At 42.2% G+C, this 25,428-nt stretch overlaps 1 long non-coding RNA gene across 1 annotated transcript; it reads left to right on the top strand.

The window, feature by feature from the left end:
• The first annotated feature begins 6,365 nt into the window (after positions 1-6,365).
• LOC117876726 lies at positions 6,366-25,140 on the top strand. The gene is made up of 3 exons (XR_004645532.1): positions 6,366-6,576; positions 11,604-11,749; positions 24,859-25,140. It is a non-coding gene; the product is annotated as an uncharacterized LOC117876726 (long non-coding RNA).
• The last annotated feature ends 288 nt before the right edge of the window (positions 25,141-25,428 follow it).

Genomic DNA, 25,428 nt, shown 5'->3' with positions numbered 1-25,428 from the left:
TAAGCCAGTAGTCTCTTGCCATCCTTCCTATCTTTCCTACTCAGTGAGATTATTAAGGGCACAAGAGAAAACTATGTTTCTTTGAAAAACTGCCAACTGTCTTCAATTGTTTTTCTCCTTAGACTTGCTTTCCCTGGGATATTACCTCACAACTCCCTGAGTTTGTTGAAGTCTGCCTTTTTGAAATCCATTGTATTTATTTTGCTGTTCTCCCTCCTACCATTCCTTAGAATCATAAACTCTACCATTTCATGATCACTTTCACCCAAGCTGCCTTCCACTTTCAAATTCTCAACCAGTTGCTCCCTATTTATCAAAATCAAACAGCCTCTCCTCTAGTAGCTTTCTCCACCTTATGAAATAAAAAAAAATTGTTTCAATACATTCCAAGAACTTGATGGATAATCTGTGCCATGCTGTGTTATTTTCCCAACAGATGTCTGAGTAGTTGAAGTCCCTCCATCACCACCAAGTCCTGTGGTTTGGAAGATTTTGTTAATTGTTTAAAAAAAGCCTCATTCACCTCTTCTTCCAGGTTAGATGGCCTATAATAGACCCCTACCATGACATCACCCTTGTTTTTTTACACCTTTTATCCTTACCCAGAGACTTTCAACAAGTGTCTGCTATTTCCATATCAACCTCAATCCAAGTGTATAAATTTTTAATATATAAGGCAACACCTTTTTTCCCTGCTGATCCTTCCTGAGCAAGCTGTACCCTTCTATACCAATATTCCAGTCATGCAGATTATCCCACCAAGTCTCTGTGATGCCAGCTACATCATAGTTGTGTTTATTTACTAGCATTTCGAGTTCTTCCTGCTTATTCCCCAGGCTTCTTGCATTAGTATGCAGACATCTAAGATACTGATTTTATTCCCCCCACATTCTGTCTTGTATCTCCTTTATCCCATGTTATAACAGCCCAAATTCTGACCCTTCTCCCAGATCTCCATGTTTTTTACTTACCTGTGGGCTTTGGTCACCTGCCCCCTTCGAACCTTGTTTAAAGGCCTCCTCACTAGGTTAGCCAGTCTGTATCCAAATATGCTTTTCCCCTTCTTTAATAGGTGGACCCCCCCTCTACTTAGCAGTCCTTCCTGGAACAGCATCCCATGGTCAAGGAAGCTGAAGCCTTCCTGGCGATACCATCTTCGCAGCCAGGCATTCATCTCCAGGATGCATCTATCTCTTCCTGGGCCCCTACCCTTGACCGGAGGGATTGAAGAGAACACCACCTGCTCTCCCAACTCCTTCACCCTTACTCCCAGAGCCCTGTTGTCACTTCTGATCTGCTGAGGGTCATAGCTTGAGTATCATTAGTGCCCACATGGATGAGAAACATGGGATAGTAGTCAGAGGGCTGAATTATCCTCAACAATCCCTCCATAACGTCTTGGATATGGGCCCCTGGCAGTCAGCATACCTCGCGGGATGCCATGTCAGAGTGACAGATGGGTGCCTCCATCCCCCTCAAAAGAGGGTCACCAACCACCACAACCCTATGTTTCCTCCTGGGAGTCGTGGCTGTGATCCTCCGTCCAGGGCCGGCTCTAGGCACCAGCAAAACAAGCTGGTGCATGGGGCAGCACATTTTTAGGAGCAGCATGGCCGGCGCCAGAATGCCGCTCCTAAAAATGTGCCCCGGCCGCCCTAGCTCACCTCCGCTGCTGCTGCCACGGCGCGCGAAACAGCTGTTTCACGCACCGCTGCTCCCCCTCCCTCCCAGACTTGAGAGCCTGGGAGGGAGGGGGAGATCCTGAGCAGCCGTTTTGCGCGCCGCTGCTCCCCCTCCCTCCCTCCTAGGCTTGAGAGCCTGGGGGGAGGAGGCAGGGCTGGGGATTTGGGGAAGGGGCGGAGTTGAGGTGGGGCCGGGGGTGGGGTAATTAAATAAGGGGGGGGCGGCCAAAATTATTTTTGCTTTGGGAGGCAAAAATCCTAGAGCTGGCCCTGCCTCCGTCCTCCACCTTCGGGGGTCATTCTTCATCACTTGTTGCCAGGGCAGCATATCTGTTTTTCATCACCATGGTGGGTGGGTTGGGAGTATGGGTGGAACACTGCCAGCTGCCAGAAGTAATCAGCAGCCAGTGTCCTCTGTGACGGAGCCATATATTCTTTCCCCGGTGGTGTGACAGCAATCCTCTGTAGATGGATAGCTTCCTCAGCGTTGGATGTCTCCATGTGAATACCCTCAAGGAATTCCTCATGGACACGGATATTCCTCAGCCCAGCCACCTCCTCTTGTAGCTCTTTCACCTGCTTCCTGAGAGATTCCACCAGCAAGGACCTTTTGCACTGGATGGTCCTCCCAACTTGGCTTTCTGTGAGTATGAAATGCAGGCCACAGTCTCTGCAAATCCACACCAGGCTCTGGGTAGAGGCATCCAGGGTCTGGATACAGGTGGAGGAGACAGGAGCAGTGTTGGCACTGGCCATTTGGCCCTTCCTAACCATAGGGTGACCAGATCACTAGAGTGAAATATCAGGACACATTGGGCAAGCGGGGAGGGCGGGGAGAGAGATGATGATGACGACAGACACAGGTGCACAGAGCCATGAGAGGGGGCCCTAGGAAGCTGCAAGAGGGGTTGTACAGCCCCTGCTGCAGCCTGCACCACAAGCCACAGGGCAAGAACTCATGGCCTCAGCTCAAGCCCCCAGTAGAAGCCACAGGGCCAGGGGCACAGGGCTCCGGCTCCAGCCCCCGGCTGAAGCTGCAGGTCAGGGGCGCAGGATTCTGGTTGCAAAGTCAGATCCAGTTGCAGGGCAGGGGAGTACAGGGTACCGGTTCTAGCTCTGGCTCCAGCCACAGTCTCAGAGGGGAGACCCCCAGTCCTGCCTTCAGCCCCAGCTTCAGCCACTGACAGCTGAAGCAAATTACATCACAAAGGTCTGGAATCAGTGAGTCCTGCTGCAGCACCATAGTGTAGACACTTTCTACATCAATGGAAGGGGGCTTCCCATCACTCTAGTAAACCACCTCCCAGTGTGGTGGCAGCTAGGTTACTGGAAGAATTCTTCTGTTGATTTAGCCGTGTCTACACCAGGGTCTAGGTTGGCTTAATTACAGCGCTATGTGGTGTGAAAAATTCACACCTCTAAGAGATCTAAGTCAAACTAAATTTTAAATGTAGACCAGGGCTATGCCAGAGAAAAGAATGTAAGAATGACCATACTGGGTCAGACCAAAGGTCCATCTAGCCCAGTATCCTGTCTTCCAACAGTGGCCAATGCCAGGTACTTCAGAGGGAATGAATAGAACAGGTAATCATCAAGTGATCCATCCCCTGTTGCCCATTCCCAGCTTCTGGCAAACAGAGTCTAGAGATACCATCCCTGCCCATCCTGGCTAGTAGCCATTGATGGACCTATCCTCCATGAATTTATTTAGTTCTTTTTTGAACTCTGTTATAGTATTGGCCTTCACAACATCCTCTGGCAAAGAGTTCCACAGGTTGACTGCGTTGTGCGCATCAGGATAGTTTGCCATTGTGCCTTTAATACTGTCTCCTTGAGAAACCCTCAGCTCTCCTGAACACCTACTTCTCTTAAGATTTCCTCCCACCACATTTTCTTCCATACAAATTCTGAGTTTGTTGAAGTCTGCTTTTTTTGAAGTGCACTGTCCTTATTCTGCTGGTCTCATTCTTTCCTTTCTGTAGCCTTCACTTTCACAACATCCTATGGCAAAGAGTTCCACAGATTGATTGTGTGAAGAAATACTTCCTTTTGTTTGTTTTAAACCTGCTGCCTATTAATTTAATTTGGTGACTTCTAGTTCTAAAAACAGACAGAATAGCTAGTCCTTTAACCACTAAAGCCTAGAGTGACTTTCTGAAAGGCTCAGGCTTATGGCCCACTTAGGACATTATAGTGACTGAAGCCTAGGAGCAAAGTGCTTAGTACCGTGAGTGGGTCCACTGACGTTCAGTGGGACTACTCACAGAAGTAAAGTTACTCACATGTGCATTTGCAGGATCAGGCCTTCAACTATTACCAGTAACTGAACACAAGTTTGTCCAATTAACACCTTTGCTTAAGACCAGATTGCAACTTGCCCTTGTGGGGGGATTCTGGTGGAGGCACAAAACCTTTCCCCAATGAAGCCCTGCCAAATGGCTAGCCATAGTCACTGTATTTGAGGGACCACAGAGACTGATCCCTCTGTGCACATCCCAGGAAGATAAATCTCCTCAAAGGAAGAGAAGGACTAGAGCAGGATAAGCACAGGACTAAGGGTAGCAGGCTTATCTGGAAGTTCACGGATGGATTGTGTCTCCCCATGGTGAAATCCCTTGCTGAGCTCCCATAGGGGCATTTCAGCTCTATGTATCTTCTCAGGACTGAGGTATAAAGGCGCAATCTAGCCCTTCATAGCCAAGTATTGTAAATTAATAGATTACATATCTGTTGCCCTTTCATCAATCTGAACAACATTTCATTCGATGAGAAGAGTAACATGGCACCTGTAGAAATCATTAGCAAAGAGTGTGTTAAAAAAAGAGGTGTCAGTTATTTCAGTGCACTGACCTACTACAATCTTGTTTAGAAGAATATTACATTCATGACAGACAATGAAAGTATGGAGAGTCACAGATTAGGATGAAACATAAAAGAGAGACGAGGGTGCAGTGGTTAAGGTGCTAGCATAGGACTTGGGAGACCCAGCTTCCCTGCTCCATCACAGACCTTGGGTAAGCCACTTAAGGCTCAGATCCTCAAAGGTAAATAAGCACCTAACTACCATTGATTTTAATGGGAGTTAAGTGCCTAAATACCTTTGAGGATCTGGGCCTTAGGGAACTGATGCACAGAGAGGCTATCTGTAAAATGGGTATATTAGCACTTCCCTGCCTCAGAGGGGAGTTGTGAGGATAAATATGTTAAAGATTGTGGAGAAAGTCCAGAGGAGAGCAAAAAAATGATTAAAGGTCTAGAAAACATGACCTATGAGGGAAGATTGAAAAAAATGGGTTTGTTTAGTCTAGAGAAGAGAAGACTGAGAGGGGACATGATAACAGTTTTCAAGTACATAAAACATTGTTACAAGGAGGAGGGAGAAAAATTGTTCTTCTTAACCTCTGAGGATAGGACAAGAAGCAATGGGCTTAAATTGCAGCCAGGGCAGTTTAGGTTGGACATTAGGAAAAACTTCCTAACTGTCAGAGTGGTTAAGCACTGGAATAAATTGCCTACGGCTGTTGTGGAATCTCCATCATTGGGGATTTTTAAGAGCAGGTTGGACAAACACCTATCAGGGATGGTCTAGATAATACTTAGTCCTGCCTTGAGTTCAGGCGACTGGACTAGATGACCTCTCGAGGTCCTTTCCAGTTCTATGATTCTATGATTGTGAGGTGCACAGATATCACAGTACTGAAGGTCATAAAAATATCCATGACAGTTTACTGAAGTCCAACAGGAAGCATTAATAAGGCTGTAAATTAAATTTACAATATTTTTTCCATGTGTGAGCACAATAAAGTGTTATAGTTGAAATAAACTGAAAGAAAACAAAGGAGCAGAGATTACAACCTATCTAGATTGTCATCTATTGCAACAGGCATGGGCAAACATTCAAGTGTCTGAGATTTGCACAAATATTAGATAAACTTTCTTCTTCAGTAGTGTAATAAAGCCCCATGTCTGCCTCTGTCAGTGTGTAAATTATGGGCCATCTCCAGGCGTCACTATATGCATGGAACACCTATTGAATTCAGTGAGAAATCTGCATGTGAATTTGCCCCTTAATATAAAGATAAACCCAAATCTGTTGCAGACAGGGAGAAAGGGAAGTGGGTTGGTGCTGGTCTCCCCTCCCCGAGCCCGTCCTACTCCCTTCTCTGCAGCTTTGCCCCGAACTCCCTGGGAGTCCCTCCCTTTGGCCGCTAGGTAAGGTTTCACACCTGCTTGGCCAGGAGCCCCCCCAGAGGGACCTGCCAGGGAGCCAGGTGAGTCCCAGCAGTGCTTACTTGCTGGAGCGGCTCCCAGGAAGCATCCAGCAGGCAGGTCCCTCCCTCTGGCTCCTAGGGTAGGGTGACATCACGTCACGTCATGTCACGTCGCGTCGCTCGCACGGGTGAGGTCGGGGCAGGTTGAGAGGGGCGGGGGGGGCTCTCTGCCTAGCGCCCGTCTACAAGCTGCTGCAGTACGCAGCGGAGTGGAGACCTCCTTGCCGCCTCTGTGTGCCTGGTGCTGTGGAGCAGGGCTGCACTCTGTCTGCAGGTTCCTTCCGGCCAGCGGGCTGGTGCCGCCGTGCCAGGAGCTGAGTCGCGGGTCGGGGTAGGCGGGTCGGGTTGGGGCGGGTTGAAGGGGGGGGGTGTCTCTCTCTGCCCGGCGCCCGCTGCCAGGGTCTACAAGCCCCGCCCCGCTGCAGCAGATCTCCTCGCCACCTCTGTGTGCCTGGGGCAGGGCTGAACTCTGTAGGTTCCTGCCGGCCGGCGGGCTGGCACCGCTGCGCCGGGAGCTTAGCTGTGCTGCCCCAGGGCCCAGGAGGAAGATGTAAGTGGCGCCGGTGGCGCCGGCTTGCTACGGTCCCCCCGATATCGACAAAGTGCGTCCCGACCAATATAAGGTCAGGGCGCGGGACAAGTCCTCTAAAATCAGGACTGTCCTGATAAAATCGGGACGTCTGGTCACTCTACCTAACCATAGCGATTATATTACATCTCCCTCCCACAAACTCCCTCTCAAACTCCTTTGTGGTCCCCTGGTTGCTAGCTTCCCTTGGTTGTTTAGCCTCTGGCTTTTAAGGCCTTCTCTCCTAGGTCAGCCCTACCCCCTCGTTAATCACACAGGGGAGGGGTGATCACAAGGCTGATTGAGGCTGATCAAAGATGATCAAGGATGATCCAGGGAACAAAGGCTCAAACAGTCCCCAGACACACAATCCCAACTGACTCTGTAACTCAAATAACCTGAAAGAGAAAAGAAAAAAAAATAGCCAAACAAACTCACTATAGATATCGACCTGCTGTTATTGGCCTGTATAGCAAGATTTTAGTTGACTAAAATGGACAGACCCTAACTCAGCAGGAGATGGGAGGAACCAGAGTTATACTGCAACTGCTGAATATTCTTTTCCAACTACCCCTATGGTGGGTAAAAATTGTGACATCTGCTTGGATCTATTAGTGACAGCTATATTTTATTATAGAGCTCAATCATATAATAAAGATCAATCAATTGTTCTCTTTCATTGTTTAAATCAGTGAGGCTTGAATGACTTGTTAAAATTCAGGGGGAAAGGGAGTCATTTATGTCAGTAATTCAATATCTCATATTTTCCAAGTGGGGATAAATGCAGCATTTATTTTTGAAAAGTAGATGCAAAGCCCAGATGGCTCCTAATATGTGTCAGTCTTATTTCTTTTCCATCACTGAATTCTGGTTTCACTATACTTTACAGAGTCATTGGGGAGCCTGGCGGTTTTCATTCTATCATGTTAGCTACATATAGTAGTTATATTATCAGTATGTCCTTGTATCTTTGACCTTGAGACATGTATTTCAACATGCTTAATTTTTCTTTTGTTTGACAATCCACATCCAAGATACTATGATTTTGCTACAGTGCTGAGTCCTTTGGTTTAACTGGATTTACAGCTTCAACTAGTGACATCATGTGAAGAAATCCAACAACAGTAATAGAATTATGCTGTCACATGATAACCTTTCAAAGCAGATTGAGACATTTTTGATTCACTTTCTCACAGAGGACAGAAAATTAGATGTCAAAATGATGATATCAGTTAGGTTTTTTTTCTCTGCACCTGTGTGCATTAGTAATGCATTATAAAAAGAGCAAAGTGACTTTGATTTACATCTTGCAGTTATACTGGGAGTGAGAAAGACACATGGTTTCTCCCCCACATCCCTGTGGGATAAAATCAGCTAGGAGAGACAGAAGAGATAAAGCAAAAACAAACATTAGGTTGTCAAATACATTGCTTTTAAATTTGGTCTCTTAAACTCTCCATCATAACTGATAAATTGTTGAGTTAATATAAGCTAAGGTGGTCCTTTTTTCCCTAAAAAAAATATTGCTAAAGTAGCAGTCTCTTTTTAATAAAGTCTTGAGGATTAGGAAAAAAGCAGTCTGATAACATAGCATCTTCATTTTAAGTACACAAAACAATAATAACTAATTACAGCTGAGAAAATAAGTCAAAATGTACAATTTTTTCTCAGGGCTTAAATGAGACTTAAGAGGGCACATAGACCTTGTGATGGCCTTCTACACAGGAGTGAATGTCACCCTTTGTCAGTTGTTTCCCCCTACATAAATAGCTTGTGAACAGTAAACTGTGAATATTCTGTTTTCTAATTCATCCTGTATTGGTAAGTTAGATATGTGTTTGTTATTATTATTCGTTATTATTTATTAGTAGGAATACAGTAGTACTCAGGTCCCATTTGCATTCAGGGCCTCAGTGTGCCAGGAGCTGTACAAACAAAATAAAAGATGATCTCTTCTCCAAAGAGCCTATAATATAATACAAGGTAAGAGACAATGAGTGGATGTAACAAATAATCAGAAGGTGCAAGGAGGACGGGCCATATTTTGCACACCTAGATGATCTTGAGTTGGTTACTTTTAAATATATGTAGTATATACTTTATAAATAAACAAGTAAATAAGACATATCAGAAAGAGCTGATGGACTACAAGCCATCTGACCATTTGTGCTCATTGAAAATCTGATAATTTATTTCGTAAGAGTAAGAATGTTAACCTCTGTTGTATGGTCCATATTTCAATATAGGTAATTACACTATGTGTCTGTAAATTCCTGTCTCCTGGCTACAGTATTCTTCTTCATTTTTTGTCATCAATTGTTCTTTCAGGTTGCTAAGTGTGTTCTTATCAATAGTTAGTGCGTTTCAACTCAAAGGTAGCTGCATTTCATTAGTGGATAAAGTGATCCATATACATACTTTTTTGACTTACAATAATATAAACAATTTCATATAACACCCTTAATCATAGATGTTTCAGTCCTCCAGCTTGGTATTTGATTTTATAAGAGGTCAGACCACAAGTTGCCATATATCTGAGAAATGTCTTAAGATTTATGCAGTTGTTGGGTGTGTGGGTTTACTTTTAGTTTTAAAAATAGTCTCTGTCCCAGATGGGTCTCAGACACTGTTATAACAATACTGACATAATGTGCTTCAGCCTTTACAAGCAACTAATGCTCACAGCAACTTATAAGGTAGATGAGTATTCACTGTATTCTTTTTACAGATGGGTAAACTGAGTGACAAAGAGATTGTGATACTTTCCCAAAGTCATTAGAAGAACTGGGAATAAACCCCATGAGTCCAGATCCCCCGACCCTGTAGACAGACACCAGATATACATATTTGTTCAGGGCCTGCCTCATAATTTGTGAGGTTCAAGATGCTGGATAGAGGTGTCCAGGGTTCAGTTGCCACTTCCCTGTAGTTCTATTGGTGAAGCGACTGAGGGAAATTAGAACAGCATGCAACTGGATGACTCAGTGCATCACTTTGATGTCTCAAAGATATGCCCTCAAAGCCATTGTTTGCTTCCGTTTCCCTTAAGCCAACCCAACATCTTTCTTTCTCTCTGGAAATGTACTGGGGAATCAACCCAACCCCCTGCTTCCACAAATCAAGAAGGTCAGTGCTGCAGTTTGAATCAACTGCTTAAAGAGAGGTAAGGGACAAGTTGTAGGAGGTGCTGCACAGGAGGTTCAGCTACATATGTCTTCCCATCCGTGTCTCCTCAGAGGTGGTACAGTAATGCTGCAGTAGAGGCTGTTGATCTGTTTTGTGGTCTTAGAGTGAAGAGGATTTCTTTCTCCACTTCCTGAATATCTCACCTAAATGGGCTGAGCGCTAGGGAGAGAATTTGGCCCTTAGCTATTTGGTTATACAGTTACATGTGAGCAAGTGGAATGCGTGATTGGGATTAAAAACAAACAAACAAAAAGACATGAAAAGAAAATTGAAATGGAAGAAACAATTCTGTATGCTGAACCAGACTTTGCAGGTTAGATCCTATATTATACATCACACGAACCAGATGGTAACAGGTAAGTACTGAGGTGATCCTTTTCTCTCACAAGTGCAATGTGGAAATCTTGGGAAACTGGAGACAATATGTAACAGTACATGAAACCATCCAGTACCTTAGGACATATGGTGTGTGTCCAAGGAAAGAGGTATTTATGCTGCCATATGGACATACAGTATGTTGTGTGAGTTGATGGTGCATTGAAAATAACAGGAATGGCCTTTCTCAGGTGTGGACCTTGGGTGTGCTCTATTAAACTACATAGGCATACACAGAAAACCACAGCATGGAACAGAAACTGTAAATGTTGCAGTAATTAAAATGTGATATGAGGCAAAATAATAATGAGTAATGATTTACCCTGGTACGAAAAGAGTACAATGTTGATTTAATATGCTACAAGTTCAGAATAGTAACCAGGGCCTGATTAATGCATAGGCAAATTAGGCATGAGGCTATGGCCCAGGTTCAAGCATGTGGACCCAACCTGAGTGATGCTGAGACCCTGTGCACCAGTTCGCAAAGCCATTCTCTCACAGGTGACCTGGTCTCCCCTCTGGCCCAGTCTCCCCTCTGTTTTGATGGGTGGGAGGGGGGCTGGGCCAAACCTGAATGGACATTGTGATGATCAGTGCTGCTTCTTGTGCTGCTGCTGTTGAGCCAGCACATGCACCAGACTTCTTCATCTCCCAGGAGCCTGCCCAGCACAACCTGCTTCCAGCAGTTTGTGTCCCCTCTGCTCTTCACACAGGACTCACTCAGTGACTGCATCAAGATGTACTACAAATACCAAGAGCTGAGATAAGTGTCTGCACAGAGGAGCTGTCCAGGAGAGGGATGGCAGGGAGTTCTGGGGGAGGGATGAAGGGGTTAATAGGGCAGTGTTCATGCAGAAAGAGCCAGTTACTGACTAGGGTGACCAGATAGCAAGGGTTAAAAATCGGGACAGGGGGTGGGGGTAATGGACACCTGTATAAGAAAAAAACCCAAATATCAGGACTATCCCTATAAAATCGGGACATCTGGTCACCCTATTACTGACTGACTAGGATAAAAGAGCGTTAACTAAGCAACAGCCAAGAAGTGGGAGACAGACATGCTTGGGTTAATAGAGCACTAGTGCAGCTGTGCTGGCCATCAGAAGAATAACATAAATGCATCCATTTTGTTTGGGAGCATCTACTTTAGCTGGCCAGTAGAGTGTTAGAAGTGTATATTTGCCTAGCGAGAGTGATGGTTTAACCAAGCCCCTGATGGTAGCATGTCATACCTACTTTGCACTCACTTTGCATTGGTGTTAATGACTACACAAGAAGCAGGGCAAAAAATAATCCAGTCCAATAGCTTTGGATCAGAACACTGACAGTAACCCACCCTGATCAATACATTGGCTAGCCAAGTTCTCCTCAGGATCATAGGATTATACGGTAATTAAAAATGAAAACAACAGATCTAATAACAATTCTAGCACACTTTAAAATGTGGAAAATAAATAAGTTGTCTTAGTCCAGTCCTTAGAAGACAAACATCTAAGTCACAACAGCTTTCATTTCTTTCAGAACTAATTGACTCCCCTGTTGGCAGTTGCAGTCCAGATGCCAAAGGAGACTGAACTACTCTTATCCCTGCAAATGGTCCTTGCAGATCATGGCTGAAGCATGTTAGTGGGGATGGTGGTTAAAGTGCGGAAATGTTAACTGCCATGGTGAGTCCACTCCTTTTGCTAATTGACATTTTGTCTTTTGAATCCTTCCCTATTTTCTCAGCTTGATAATAACTAGCTTCTGTATTGCCTACCACACCAGTGATATGAAGATCAGATAAGAACCGTTATGAACACGGCATTCATCTGAAAGTCAAGCTTCGATTTACACATCTAGAAGACTTGTTTTAGTCAAAGGGCTCAATATAAGGTTAAATGGATGACATTGTGTGGCCTGTGTTCTACAGGAGGCCAGACTAGATGACCTAATAGTCCCTTCTGCCCCTAAAATCTATACATTTTATTAATGAAATTTAAAAATAAGCATACATTTTGAAAATAGACCTCTGCAGAAGTCAAAAGGCTAGTAGTGACCAAAGGTGAGGGACTGGGAAAAAGACTGCCTTGAGTTAAGATGCCAAGAAAACTTCCCAGAGTATCTGATATAATTAAAGATGAAAGAGAAACTTGCCAGTCATTTTTTGGTGTCATTTTGAAAGCATCCTACTTGTTTATGGGCTGCATGTATGTTTCTGACTTAGGGGCACTTCCAAAGATAATTGTTTGCTATTGAAACCAAAAGCAAAAACCCAGCAAAAATATACAAGTCATAATGTTCCAGCTGATGAAGATGTTACCAGCTATTCATATTTAATTATTATTGTTGTTGTTGTTATTTATATTGTCTTAGTACCTAGGAGACCTAGTCATGGACCTTGACACTGTTGTGCTAGGCACTGTACATTCTGAGAACAAAAACTGGTCCCTGCCCCCAACAGCTTACAATCTAACAAATTACTATTAATCAGTTTATTTATTGTACGCAGCACCACTTGTGTGTTCAGCTTTTTGCAGGCAAACAGAAGACAGGTCTCTGCAATGAGAAGCTTACAATCAAAGCCTCATTCACATAACTAAGACAATTGAAGTCAATGGGGCTACTCATACTAATAAAGGCTTTGCAGGAGCAGACCCTAAGAGAGTCGTGACATGGCAAAAGGATAGACTATGGTATTACACAAGGAGAATGGAGAGGAAGGGACAAGGTGAAATAGAATGGTGGGTAGAAATAGACCACGTATTTAAATCCATGGACATAGGCCCCAATTGACTTCAAAGTGACTTAAACAAATGCTTAAAGTTAAGCAGACACTTGTGCTTTCCTGAATATGATACTTTCCTGAATCAGGGCCTCAATGCTTTGTTAAATAGGGACTGACTTAAGCACATGCTTATGTGCTCTGCTGAATCAGAGCCAAAATTCTATTCCATTAATCCATGCTCCCTAAACATGAAGCAAACAATTTCTCTTGTAGAGGTCATAGACTGCAGCTAAAGGAGGATTTGTATGAGGTTTTTAAGAACTGGATTTTATTAATGTTAATGTGACAGTGAGCAAATGTCAAAGGTGAAGGGAGATAGCATTGAAAGTTATGGTTCATTTTACAGTCAGCTCCTGTGTAAAGAGTTCCTTATCAAAGGTTGAGCAGGAAGGAATGCGTCAGACTGCCTTTGTGTCTTGTCAAAGAGGTGTTCTCATTTTGAAGCGAACCTTTAGTTTACATGACAGATAGAGGGACATTCATTTCTTCCATGCGAGAAATTATTATTGTCTTTTGTTTCTTATCAGTGCTAATATCTCAGGACATTGTCTATTACCTTTCATTTTTGGCATACATTTTCTCTGATGTAACTTTTTTTTCTAGGGCGGCTGTTTGTTCTGTTACTCAAATGTTAAAGTAAAAAAAATCTTAGTTTGTTGCACTTTAAATATCATAGGCAAAATATTGGATGTAAAATGTGATAATTATTTTGCTGAAGTGACTGGCATGCATGTTTACCATTGCTATCTTCTGGATGGAATCAGAACTGATCAACTGTGTGGCATAGGCCCTACAATACTAACAGCAAATAGAGATTTTCCTTTACCAGGAGTGGTAGGGGCCTCTGCTTTGGAAGCAGCAGAGTCTGCATTCAGCCCCTGCTGTCACCGTGACATATTGAGTGGCCACGGTGTACAGGATATTGACAACTGTAAAGTTCTAGGTGACTAATGATTTGATACACTATTTACCTCACCCACAATAGTATAGCATTACACTTCATAAACAAACCAGGTGTGTCATGGGAGTTTTTAGTTTTCCTCTGAATTGTATGGTATGCATTATTGCCATGGATGAGCAAAGTAAGTCTGCTCTAATGTGGCAATTTCTATTGTATCAGCAGGTTTAACAAAGGCTACTGGATGTGTTTATTTGTCAAAGAATCCAGACATCATTCTTGGAAATTAGGAGCCTGACTGCACTTACTTACACTGGCATTGGTGTGAATAGAGCTAATTCTGATTTACAGTCATGTGAAAGGAAAACCAGGCCTCAGGGGTTGAACCAAAGCTCCAGTTCAAAACACTCCCCAATCTGAACCCAGGTCTGGATACTAATTTTACAGATGACCCTTATATCACTAACTACAGATTAGAAATATGGATCCAATTTTATAGTTCAGGCCCATCTCTATATCTTATAAAGTTCCCGTCAAGACTTACCCTTAAAAAGCCCCATCACTTAACCAGTATATGTTGTGACTGTTTTAAAGAAAGCTGTCCCCTTCCCAAAGGTCTGCCTGGAGCTCATAGGAGGAGGACAGCGAGCATGAGAGTGAGGAGAGACAACCCTGGTGGAGGATTCAGAGGGTCATAGAACAGTAGGGGAGGAGAGGAGACAGAGCACTCCTGGAGGAGATGGGGACACAGTTTCCTGGAGGACTCAGAATGTGGGAGACAGAGGACACAGAGTGTTAGGGGACATAGCACTGGGGCTGAACAGACCAGGACACCGAATCCTCTGGAGGAAGCAGAGCTGGTAGCTACTAGGACACAAAAATGTGGAGGGAATTGCTGCACACACAGACACATGTACTGTATGAACATAGGACATGGTGCTACTAAGGTGCTTTTGGGAGCTGGAGAACCAAGTTCATATGTACAGCCTACTCCTTCATGCACTCCTACACCATGTGGGTCAACAATGGCTTGACTGGTGGCCCTCCATTTTTTTTTTTTTTTTTTTTTTTTTTTTTGTGGTCAGACCTTTTCTGTAGAGACTCCTTGGAAAGTGACCTACAGTAATGACAATAATAAATACAGATTTACAAGGCATCCATTGCCTGAAGGCCTTGGCTTGCACAACATGATAGAGTAAATAAAATAGTACAAATTCAAAGGCAACATGGCCCAGCAGTAACCAAGGAGAAGGTGAAAGACAAAGCCAAAATGCACAGCATCCAGAGCCTACAATCATATAAGAAAACAACTGGCTTCTCAGGTTTTTTTTTTTTTCATTAACAAATATAGTGAAGAGTGTGTGTGTGTGTGTGGGGGTAGATGGTGGGGGAGATAGAGGAGGAAAAGCATGAGCCGGACAATACACAAATAGAAAGAGATTGGTTCAGCAATGCACAGGATTTATTTTCTCTCATGAATGACAATGTAGCCATCATGCCTGACTGGACTGTAATATGCTTGTCTGCCGAGCTATAGTGAAATGAGTAATTTGTAGGTCTCAGGTAGGCTTACCTCTTCAAGGCAAGCAAATCTTTCTTTTCTTCAGGTTACAAAGGAAAGCAGGAGACATTTAGAAAGTGTTAAGTAAGGAGTTTATTACCAAGGGTTAAAATAACACACAGTGTTCCAAATTTTAAAGATTTCAGTCCCCTTTTTAGGCCCCTAAATGAAGCTGCCCAGTTTTCATTGTTTTCCATTATTCGTAGTGATTCTGCTGGGTGCTGAGCTGTTCTGGAGATTTGGCCCCTACTGTGTTGCCATTCTTGCATGAGAAGTGTGTTTCTTTTTTTTTCCCAAACCAAAATATATAGTATACTGCAAAAAATATACAAACGGATCCCTGAAAAGTGGTGGCTACCACCAAAGATCATGTGAAACTGGTCTGGCTTTTTGTTCTCTTACAAACATCAAATGCACTCGAGGCTCAGTAAGAAGATCAAGAAAAAAATATGCAACTTTCAAGTAGGCCTGGAATGAGTTTATGGTTTTGCATCAAAACTATGTGAAATGTTCAATGTTTCATGATTCTCACACAAAACCAGGTGTAGCTTGAAGGTTTCAGATGGGTTTTATTTTGAGCTCTAATGTTTTTTCTGAGGCTCAGTGAAATTCTAGGGCTGTGAACCCATGTGAAGTGAAATGCTTGCATGATCCCCTGGACATGAAACTGTTCAAAGTCACACATCTTTACTTACAAGAGGGATATAATAATCATGTCATATACATTACCAATGTATTGCACTATGGTATCATAAATAATCTCTTAGGCTAGTTATAAGCATGAGGGAAATGGACACTCGTTTTCCATTTGGCTTACAGATGAGGTATAAAATCTTCTGTTAACAGATTCAGCCTCTTCTATGAGCTTTTGATTTCACTCTTTTGAATCCTATTGTTTTCATTAATATATTTATATATATTTACCAGGACTCTTCTGCCTGTTTCTTGGTAGAAGTAGAAAAGGATTCCTGAAATTATCCTTAGAGTTGAAAGTGCAATGAATGACAAGGCAAGCACAGCTCTTGAGTTTGTTCAGATAAATAGCATGCAATAGCATTCAGTTCTGTACTAATTGAATGTTCTGCTGAGTTTTAAGTTAAAGGGCCTGATTCAGACCAGATATTACTCCCTTGATTTCGATGAAATTGCATCCACTTACACTAACTTTGAATTTAGCAAGAAGATTGTACAGTATTTTAGAATTTCCTTATAATGTGCTTAGAGTTTTGGTGTGTCCATTGCTCTCATTTGTTTTGTGGGTTTCTGTGCTTTATGATGAAGAGAATTAAGCAGAATAGACTAAAGTCTGATTTTCCTTTCTATTGTATTACTTTTACATTAGTGTGACTTCACTAAAGGCATTCTGTAGTAACTCTAGGAGTAAACTGACTAACATCCCTTCAAATGAGAAATATCTGAGGGGTATGTTTTGCAGTAAATCCAACCCCTAATTTCCTGGAGCTAGGAAGATACTTCCTTTATAGACAGGTTATTATATGCCTCCTTACTGAAGTATTTCTTGCACTTTCCTCTGAAGCAGCAGTATTGGTCTATGCCATAGACAGAATACTGGACTAGACAGACTATTAATCTGATGCACTATTGAGAGTCCTTATCATCCTAATGATTTGTTCAATGAAAGGAATTAAACTTCATTTAATAGAGACTTTGTAAATTGAAGAAAGAAGCTGTTTATTTTCTCCTTGCTGCACAGTTTTCTGAAACATATACAATACTTTAATAACAGGCTACATTTTGATGATATATACTTGTGTACAAGAATAATTTAACATCATGAAATAAATAATCTAGAAAAAATATGCATTTTGATTTTCTTTTCAGATCCAATGAACACATGATTTATAGGGGCTTCTAATTAGAACTGATGGGGAATTTTTTGACAAAAAGATTTTTCATCAGAAAATGCCAATTTGTCAAAACCGAAACTTTTTGGGATAATATATTAGTTTCAAGTACATTTTCATTGAGAGAGAGAGAACAGGTTCACATCATTTGAAGATGACACAAAAATTAGGGGAGTCATAAATAATGAAGAGGACAAAACTCTGATACAGAACAATCAGTTGTTAAGCTGAGTGCAAGAAAACGTTATGTTAGTATAGGTGATGTAAATATGTACATCTAGAAACAAAGAATGTCAGTCATATTTACAAGATGGGGGACTATCTGAAAAAGCAGAGATTTTGAAAAATATTTGTGGTCCTAGTGGATAATCAGCTGAACATGACGTCCCAATGCAATGCTGTATCCAAAAGGGGTAATGCAATCCTTGGATGCATAAACATGGGAATCTTGATAGTAGAGAGATTATTTTACCTCAGTATTTAACATTGGTTTGACTACTGATGGAATACTGTGTCTAGTTCTGGTGCCCACAATTCAAGAAGGATGTTGATAAATTGGAGAGGGTTCAGAGAAGAGCTACAAGAATGATCAAAGGATTTGAAAACATACTTTATAGTGATACACTGGAGCACCTCAATTGATTTAGATTAACAAAGAGAAGGTTAAGGGGTGACTTGATCACAGTTTATAAGTACCTACATGGGGGGAAATATTTGATAACGGGCTCCTCAATCTAGCAGAAAAATTATAAGACAATACAATGGCTGAAAGTTGACACTTCACTTCGCTTCTTTTCTTTTTCCTATTTACATGGGGCTGGAGGTGTCACAATTCTTTACCACTCCTTCTGGTCCATGGCACAGATTTGTAACTCTTGGAATTTTCTCTTCAATCTTCTCTTAAGAGAGTTTTTCCTTCGTATCCTCAGACTTCCATGTCCTTTCTTGTTACCCTCTGCCTCCTACACTTCCTTTGCTGGTCATTCTCCCATTCTTACTACATGTATACCTTCAAATGTGCACTCTCCAGCCTATCACTGAGAGTCCTAAATTCATTTTCCCTGTAATTTCTTCCATGCTCCCTCTGTCTACCCTTTGCTGGCATTCTTCTCAGTATATTATTTTCTACTACCTGGATCTTCTTTTCTTCCATTTCCATAAGACCCACCATTTCCAAACTAGAGATCAGGCAGGGACAAACACAGGCAGCATACATGATGGTTCCAAAGTACTCCTGCCATCTTTTTCACTGTTGACCTTGAACCTTGGGTTCTTCTTTTCAGTTCTCCAGATCTCTCTCTGATGGCACAACATGTACTTCCCAAATATACAATTTTCCCCTCTCATTCAACTTCTTTCCTGAAACTTCAGTCAACAGCTCTTCTTCCACTTTCCATACTTGTGTAATTTCTGTTTTCTTTCCTTCAAATGATGATCTTCAAACACAAATGCCCACTTTGATATCACATTTACCAAATCCTCTTTGTTGTCATCTAAAAGGGTCAGATCATTAGCATACATTAGTTTTTTCAGTGTCTCCACAGGGTTGGTTTCCTACTAATTAACTCAGTAACGTATCAAGAGAAGTGGACTCAATCAGCACTCTGTCTTGTCTCAGTCCCACCATCACCTCAACATTCTCGAAAGTTCCATGTATTATTACCACTTTAGCTCTTGGCCCTTTATACAGCTCCTCTCCTCTATCATCTCTACTTCTGGAAGACTCTCTCCCATCCATCTCAATACTCCAAGTAACACTCTGAGACTAAGTCATATGCTTTCTCAAGATAAATAAATGCTACATAGTAGTTACGGCCTCCATGTATCATTCTTTCAAATTTTTATCCCATTGCAAATATTGTGTCCATAGTACTCCTTCCCTTCCTAAAGCCATGTTTCTTCTCTCCAGGTTGCACCTCAACGTTGCTTCTAAAACTTTCTCAAAGACTTTAAGGGACTGACTTAACAGAGTGATGCCTTGGTAAGTATTTGGATCATTTACATCACCCTTACCCTTCCAAAGAAGCACAATCAATGTCATTCTCCAGTTGTCTGGTATCCTACCTTGATCTCAGCCAATACACAGTAATCTGTGAAGCCAGTTTATTCCAGTTTCTCCAACTGCTCATATGATCATATGAACTGTTATCTCATCTTCACTAGCCGCTTTACCGTCATTCATCTTATTCAGGGCTTCTATCACCTCCTCTATAGAGATTGATACTTTGTGGGACTACCCCATAATTGTTGGTGGTGCTTGCACCAATGGCTGGAAGTTGAAGCAAGACAAATTAAGACAGAAAATAAGGCATACATTTTAAACAGTGAGGGTGATTAACCTTTGGAACAGTTCACCAAGCATTGTGGTGGATTCTCCATCACTGGCATTTTTAAAATCAAGATTGGATGTTTCTCTAAAAGCAGTGTTCCAGGAATTATTTTGGGGGAAGTTCTATGGTCTGTGTTGTAGAGGAGATCAGACTAGATTACCATAATGATTCCTTCTGGCCTTGGAATCTATGAATCTATAAACCCTTGGCTCTCCCATATCCCAGATGAATGCCCTAGTTTCCAGGCTATTGGTATGCTGGGGTGGATTTTTTTTCTCTCTCTCTCACTCTACATCCCTCCCTCCCTCCCTCCCTCTCATATGTTTTTTTCAAAAGGTCTCATTTTCATTCCATATTGGAATTATGGAAATTCCAAATTATGAAACCTCAAAAACTTTTGCTATATGGAATTCTTGTTTTCTATCCAGACCTACTTCTGACAATTTCATCTGTGGTGCATTGATGCTGATCCAGTAATATACCCTGGAGTATATTTGTGGAGATTTATAGCTATGACAGTGTAACAGTATGTATTAGGGCCTGTAGGTACTAACCCCTGCTTATGTGACAAGAGTATAACTTTTTTGTTGCTCTGACCCAAATAATGTGACTGGAGCAAGGAAATAATCAGCAGTTTCTTACCAGCAATCCAGTCATATCCTTATACTTTAGAGCATGCAATTGTATCACCTTGGCTGGGTTCACATCAGATCTCAACACTATGTTGAGTCAGACTTGTTTATTATTTGGATGTGAGACCTCCAAGAAGAAAACTGGGCACCAGTGAAATTGGTTTAGGTAGCTGTTTGACTCAATTCTGAGTCAGAGCCACATGCTAGTAAGGGATGCTATGATGTTGGAGGTGTTGTGTTTAACCTGTAATGTAAAAGTGAGATTTAACACCGCAAAGTAAGCAGGGCCTAATTAACTTAATTTGAATTTAACCAGAAGACGGCATAGAGTTACTGCTGCCTGTGCTTCATAAAGCGTAATGAGATTTTAATGAATACCAGTGGTCAATAGAATATCAGTTTTATGTCTCATTCAAAAGTAAGATCTTCTCCAGTGTGGATTTCTAGCATCCGAATATGGCAGTCGAGGTATGGTAGAACTGTCACTTTTGTTTTGGATCTGTGTCTGGTGATTTGTAAAAGCTCAGCCAGCAACTGGTGTGGAATCAAAGCAGTATGGTTTTAATGAAAGGCATTAGAGCTTCTAGGCAGGGCCAGCTCCAGGCACCAGCTCTCCAAGCATGTGCTTGGGGCGGCACCTGGAGGGGGGGGCGCTCACCCGGGGAGAGCGGGGCCGTGGCCAGGCTCACCGCCCTTCCTGTGGCGCTCTGGCCGGCCGGGGAGAGCGGGGCCGCGGCCGGGCTCAGCGCCCTCCCCTACGCGCTCCCCGCCGGGGGACGGGGGGCAGCAGGAGGCTTTTTTGCCTGGAGCAGCAAAAAAGCCAGAGCCAGCCCTGCTTCTAGGTCAGACTATCAGAGCAGGAAAGGGGCCCCTCCTGGTTTTGATGAAGTTTCGGGTAACGGAGTGGTGTAGTTAAGAATGACTTACACAATTGTCTTTCTCTCTTATCATTAGAGTTGGAAACCTGAGATTAATGTTGAAAAAGTGACACTTTAAAAGGTTTAGTGCTGTGCTTAACACAGTGGGTTAGTACTGCTGCTAAGTGAGTGCTTTTGTAACTGAAAAAACATTGTAACAAGGACACTTAGGATGCCATTTGCTGGCATATACTGATCTATTATCCCAACTCCAGGCCTTTATTAGGAAGACAGGATTTTAATTATTTTAGCTTTCAAAATTGTAGTGAATTTTATGCCAATGATATTCGTGAACTGCAGCTGAAGAGGAGATATTCCTACATTGTTCCAGCACTGGAATGAACCTGGTTTTGGAAGGACCATTTCAGTCGGTGGTGTATATGTGGGGACAGATGATTGGTCATTCTTCATGACCCATTTTTTCCTTGTCCTCCACCAAAAGGACAACCCCCACTGTGACTGGCAGTTTTTCAAAACCGTTTGCCAGGCTACGTTTAAGTTTTACACCATATTTTTGAAGGAAAAACATTTTCATTGGCAAATTGATAGTATCAGCGGATAGGTGGGAGGAATTTCAACTCAACGTCCTTGAAGTAAAACAGTAACTATTGATCATGATTCTTTTCAATGTTACCAGCAGTATCTTACTACTGATGACATAAACCAGTGTGTCCTCTGTACTGTACTGGAATACTGTATTAGAGAAGGATATCAGGCATTCCCTAGCCACAAAAACATGAAATCCAAGGCCAAAGCTTGAACCTGGGGTTCTGTAAATTCTGTAATATGGTGAGATAATAAACCCAATAATACACTGTAAACAATCATTCAGTGTAGTTTTATTGAGAAAGCTACAGGACACTAGGCACATAATGGCTGCATTATGCTTGATAACTCCAGTAGCTCCTCCAGAGGTTATTAATGATGTATTCTTAAGGCATGTAGAATTCTCTGCTTCTTTCACTTATACATGTACTTATTAAACTAGTGCCTGCATTTGCCAAAACTCAGTATATAATGTGTAGTCTTTAATCAAGAGAGGTGTCAGTTTAGAAGAAATGTATCATGGGTTGGGATGGAGGAACTGAACAATAGGGGTTTTTCCATTGGTTTCAGTGAGACTTAGATCAGGCCCTGAGGGGCCTGAGTGTGTGTATAAATAGGGAACATTACTTTTGGTTAGCTTGTTGTTTTAATTGTTACATTATTTCATGCACAAAAGCAAACATGTATTTTTCAAATGAGGTGACTTTTTTTTTAGATTAAGGAAAACAAGAAACAAAGAAAGAAACATATAAAGTTCCCATAAAGGGGAACACAATAACTCATTCTACAACATTCTGAATCTGAAATGAATACAAAAGAGCAGTTGTCTCCCAGCTACCTCAGTAAACATGTACGGAGGCTCCTCTAAATTTAAAGGTGTAGTAGACATAACACACACACCATTGACTTCATCCCTCAGCACCCAATCTGGGAAACTCTTGCCAACCCACCAACACCTGAGGAGGTCTGCAAAACAATTAAACAAAAGAAGAACAATAAAGCACCAGGTCATGATGGCATACCAGGTGAAGTACTGAAAATGGGGGGAGAAACACTGACTAACAAGCTTCCCTTGCTGCTCCTCAAAATATGGCGCACTGAAGAAATCCCCACTGACTTATGTAATTATAACATCATCACCATTTTCAAAAAGGGAGGTAGGGATGACTGTGGCAACTATTGAAGCATTGCCCTCCTATCCGTCGGTGGAAAGATTCTCGCTAGAATCTTACTGAATGACTTGCTCCCTCTTGCAGCTGAAGTACTTCCAGAGTCCCAGTGTGGCTTCAGACCATCACGAGGTATCACCAACATGATTTTCGCAGCCAGGCAGTTCCAACACCAGGTGCTGTATATGGCCTTTATCGATCTAATCAAAGCCTTTGATTCTGTCAACTGTGAGGCTCAGTGGAAAATCATGTCAAAGTTTGGCTGCTCAAGCAAATTTATCACCATTGTAGGATTCCTCCACGACCAGATGACTGCCTCCATCCTGTGCAGTGGCTCTACTTCTGAGCCGTTTGTCATCCAAACTGGCATAAAACAAGGTTGTGTATTGGCACCCACCCTTTTCTCAATTTTCTTAGCAGCTATGAAAACATTAACCCAAGATCGTCTACCACAGGGCACTGGCATCCAGTATTGGATTGACCGCAACCTCTTCAACCTTTCTCATCTCCGTGCAGAAACTAAAAGTAGTATCAGCAACAACAACAATAACAATAACAATAACCAAACTCAAATATGCAGATGATTGTGCTATAGTTGCACACTCAAAGGAGGATCTATATAAAGCCTTTAATTGCTTCTCTGAAGCTTGCAAAAGCCTAGGGCTAACTTTGAACATCGGCAAAACAAAAGTTCTCCACCAGCCAGTCCCTGGTCAATCATCGGACTCAGCAAGGAATATCTACATCGACAAAGAAGAACTGGAAAATGTAGAATACTTTGCCTATCTTGGCAGCCATTTCTCACAAAGGGCAGATATAGACATCGAGATTCAGCACAGAATTCACTGTGCCAGCCTTGCCTTTGGCAGACTGTCTCGCTGTGTGTTCAACAATCACAACATCAGAACACATAGTAGACTTTTAGTTTATAAAGCGGTGGTAATCCCAACTCTCCTCTATGACTGTGGGACTTGGGTGATCTATAGAAAACACCTGAAAAACCTGGAATGCCAGCACCAGCACTTTCTTTGGAAGATCTTCAACATAAAGTAGGAGGATCATTGCACTAATGTCAGTGCCCTTACAGAGGCCAACGTCTTCAGTGTTGAGGCCCTGATTATTCAGCGCCAGCTGAGGTGGAGCATGCCTGATGTATGCTTATCAAAATAACTGCTGTATGCACAACTTACCAAAAGAGAAAGGAAATGGAGAGGCCCAAAGAAACACTTTAAAGTCACCTTCAGGATAAATGTCAAGAGGTGTGGCATCGACACCACACACTGGGAGACAGCAGCTCAGGATAGGGATAACTGGCAAAGACTTGTCAGAGAGGGAATGTCCACTTCGGAGGAAAATTGCCTTGCCCTGGTTGCAAAAAAATGCCAGAAAAGAAAGGAACGGCAATGGTCACGCAGCGATCGCGGCCCAACCCTGTCTTCAAACACCAATGAGCTTGTGGCTCAAGGATCAGACTCCTCAGTCACCAAAGGACCCATGAAAAAATAAAACCCATGAAAGAGATCATCCTCGACCTCAAGAGATCACCGACGATGATGACATCTTCTTTTAGTTATATAGGTACATGTACCAAGGAATTATGTGAAATAAAGTGAGGTAAAATAATGGTATAATAATGGGGGCTTCTCAGTCATATTCTGTTCCTTGCCATAAAGCATAGGAGGAGATAGTATGTAGTTGCTAGACTTATATTCCTTTTCTTTCCACTGACTTCTCTGCCCTTAACCGCTCCCAGATCCTAACTGTGGGAAAATATAAAATTAACCCAATAGTATGAGAATGCACATGCACGGCAGATTAGATATGCTGCTATTTTAGTGGCAGAAACTTGGAAATCTCCAATAGCCTCACACCCAGTAATGGTCCATGTTTCACTGACTGATCATAACAGCACTGCTGCAGTTCTATGATGGCTCACAATTACCCTTCCCTGGAACAAGCTCCTAGAATCCTATGATTTCACCTTTTCTGTATCTCTCATAGTCTTCCAATGCCAAATCCTTCTTTCCCAAATGTTGGTTGTTGGATTTTTCTATGCACCACTGCCCTAACTTTTAACTGGCTTTCTTACAGGATAATGCATCCAGAATGTCTCTACAGATTCACTGCAGGCGAAAGAAAGAGCTGTTGAAACAGGTATCTGGACCCATAATTCAATTTTATTCCTCTGTAGAATCCATTGATTTTACTCAGAAATGTAAACAATAAAAATGGCATTTACTCAGATATACTGTTTTGACGTGCTCTCCGATGACCCTGCTGAGCACTTGATGACCATCCTCAATACTTATAAGATAGGACCTTGTACTCCTTTGCTAAGGAATCAGGCTGGTTTCATCCATTATTCAGCACTTGTACATTGTATTATACTTTATTAATACCAAGAAAAAGTTGCACAATTCTGATTAATTAGCTGAATAGAGCCATCACAGACACATTTATTTTCATTTTGCTGGATACAAAAGAATGATTAAAAATTCTGAAAATGTTTCTGGGAAGAAAAATGAAGAGAAAGTGTCTAACTTTAGTGATTGGCGTTACTGTTGTTGTTTTTTTACACTTCATCGAAAATGCACATAAAATAATCAATCAAAATACAAATCCTTGAGCTTAAATATCCGCAGATTTGTTTAGAAAAGAAAT

The sequence above is a fragment of the Trachemys scripta genome, chromosome 4, assembly GCF_013100865.1.
Source record: "Trachemys scripta elegans isolate TJP31775 chromosome 4, CAS_Tse_1.0, whole genome shotgun sequence".
In the NCBI taxonomy this organism is placed as follows: Eukaryota; Metazoa; Chordata; order Testudines; family Emydidae; genus Trachemys; species Trachemys scripta.
This window is presented reverse-complemented; position numbering and strand designations above follow the sequence as displayed.